The 2,667-nt window shown below is 57.4% G+C and overlaps 1 long non-coding RNA gene across 1 annotated transcript; it reads right to left on the minus strand.

The window, feature by feature from the left end:
• Nucleotides 1–809: 809 nt before the first annotated feature.
• LOC112840180 (uncharacterized) lies at nucleotides 810–2,340 on the minus strand. The gene is made up of 3 exons (XR_012381586.1): nucleotides 2,040–2,340; nucleotides 1,584–1,696; nucleotides 810–1,031 (listed from the first exon to the last, which is right to left on the minus strand). It is a non-coding gene; the product is annotated as an uncharacterized lncRNA (long non-coding RNA).
• Nucleotides 2,341–2,667: the final 327 nt, after the last annotated feature.

Here is a 2,667-nt window from a genome sequence, read left to right on the forward strand (position 1 = left end):
CTTCATTCCATTATGGTTGGAGAAGATACTTTCTATAATTTCAATCTTTTAAAATTTACTGAGACTTGTTTTGTGGCCTAACATATGATCTACCCTGGAGAATGTTCTATGTGCACTTGAAAAGAATTATGTATTCTACTGTTGCTGGGTACGGAATTCTATATATATTAGGTCTAATTGTTTTATGGTGCTGGTCTTCTCTTTCCTTTATGATCTTCTGTCTAGATGTTCTATCCATGAAAGTGGCACCGAAAGCTCCAATTAGTAACACAGAACGCCCAATCCCTTCAATTCTCTCAACTTTTATATTCTCACCCTGGGAGGACAGTGGTCTTTGCAGGGCTCCCTTCCTCTCTGCGCACATAAAGCTCACAAAATAAGTGCCAGTATTCCTGCACTGTTTTCCAAAGTACCCAGGGGCATAAGATGATCTAGACTAGTATGTTCAAATTTGGACTTTTTTGAAAGGTAGTTCAGGGAGGCGGTGTTTCATCCCACCTCCCTGTCCTCCTTCCCAGCACTTGGGGCCCACTTGTAGCTGGGACACCAGGTCTGGGTGATTTTTAGTATTTGTACACCCCTTCAACAGAACAATAAAGCATTTGGACTACATGTTTGGGAGGCCAGGTTACATGGGGTATGGGATTGTGTCCCCACAAAACAGGACGTCCCCCTTACTGATGTTCCAGGAGGGACAATGATGTTCCAGGAGGAACAAGGGCCCAACCCATGACTTCTAGGTCCCTCCCCTGACCCCACTCCAAGGACTGGCTGGGGGTGGGGGATGGAAGATGAAGAGGCAGGCGAAGGTAGGGACTCACGCAGAAGTTTAATGAGGCAGACGGGGCAGGGAGGCCCATCACTGTGGCAGGAGGCAGGAGGCTGAGCGGGAGGCTGAGTAGAAGGGCAGCCGTGAGGCGGGGGGGGGGGGGGGGGGGCTCCAGGAAAGCTGTCTGGGTCCCCGAGCTCAGCCGGTCACCCTAGCGGTCCAGGAGCATCAGGACCACTCCACTGGTCCAGCCAAAGCCCTCCTGGAGAGAGACAGGGTCAGTGGGGCAAGATCTCTGGGGGAGGCCCCAAATCCTTTTAGGGGCTGTGAGATTCCCCACCCAGAGGCCCGAGAACTGCCCAGCCCCAGGGGTGCAAAGGAGCTCCAGTCAGCCTCCTCCCTGGGGACCCACATACGTGGGAGGAAACAGAGGCCCGGACAGGGGAGGTCATGGGCGGTTGTGGGGACAACACAGCCAGCCCTGGAGTTCCCCGTAGGGTGTGGGCCCACTCGCCTGAACGTCATGCCCCCCTCCGCCCCCTGGCTGACCACCGGTGCTGATGTCACACTGGGAACAGCAGGACAGACTCTAAGGTGGGACACCACCCCCAGGCCCCCCACCTCAGCCCTCCAGGGGGAGCAAGAGATGGGAGCCCCTTTGGGAGAAGCTGCTCTGGCCTGCAGCTCTGACCCCTGCAGTGCCCAAGAATGGCCACCGGGCGTCCCCACTGCCCCTGGGCTTGGTGAAGCCTGGCCTCCCCCCAGCTCACCGTGGGGAGGAGCCCAGGAGGCTCTGGGCTCAGGAGCAGCTCACCTCCTCAAACATGGCTGACTTTTGGGAGTAGACCTCAAAGTTGGTTCGGATCCAATTCTGAGCCAGCTGGAAAGCCACTTCCTGGGCCCGAGGTGAAGGAGACTTGGCCAGACCTAGACCCCACCCCAGGCAGGACCCTGAATCTCCTGAGTCCCCTGGGGTGGCCAGAGCCTTACTCTCCTCAAGGAGGGAAAGAGGCCCGGGCCCTAAGACCTCCATCGTGAGTCACACGAAAAGCCAGTGTGCTCCTTCCCCAGGGCCTGGCTTTGGAGGGAGAAAGGAGGGCTGGTTCCCTCTATCAAAGGTCAGCCGAGTGGGAAGCCACGAGACCAGAAGAGCCAGGGAAGGACCCCACGTGCTTTGTTCACACCTTCCCAGCAGCAGGGGGCGGACCCTCCAGATGCAAGCGGGGGATGGCCCTGGGATATGCCCCATCCCCACCTCCCTACTCCCTACCTCTGATGACCAGGTCCTGCAGGGGGGCCCAGGCATTGGGGAAGTCCCACTGCTGGCCTGTTTTCCGGAGGGAGGTCGGGATCCCGTACCGGTAGGTCAAGATCTGGCTGTCCTAGAAGGTTCCAGACATTTCTAGGACTGTGGGTGGGGGCTGGATGAGGAGCCAAGAGGCTGGGTCCTCCTTAAGCCAGATGGCCCCCTTCCTGGGCTTCTGTCTTTTTAGCTCACAGTTGCCCCCTAGTGGCTCCAGTGGGACCCGCAGGCTCAGACCCAGAGTGGGGGCAGGAGGGGGTGGCTGCCACTTGCCAGAGGTCCGTAGTTCAGACTCAGGGAGAGAGCAGGTGGTCCTGCCCCCAGTATACCAGCCCGCTCTGCTGCCCCCCTCACCTCCAGATATTTCAGGGCCTTATCCACGACACCCAGGAGTAGCAGCTGTTCCCCAAACAGGTGTGGCTGAATGGGTACAAATCCCAAGACCTTCCCTGTTCCAGGTCATAGTCAAGCCAGGCACCTTTCTCCTCGTTTCATAGGTAGCCTTCAAAAACAGCCCAGCACAGGGGCACCTGGGTGGCTCAGTTGGTTAAGCCACTGCCTTCGGCTCAGGTCATGATCCTGGAGTCCCGGGATC

This window comes from Callorhinus ursinus, unplaced genomic scaffold (genome assembly GCF_003265705.2).
Source record: "Callorhinus ursinus isolate GAN/ISIS: 27379988/994484 unplaced genomic scaffold, GSC_fseal_2.0 scaffold19, whole genome shotgun sequence".
Taxonomy (NCBI): Eukaryota; Metazoa; Chordata; class Mammalia; order Carnivora; family Otariidae; genus Callorhinus; species Callorhinus ursinus.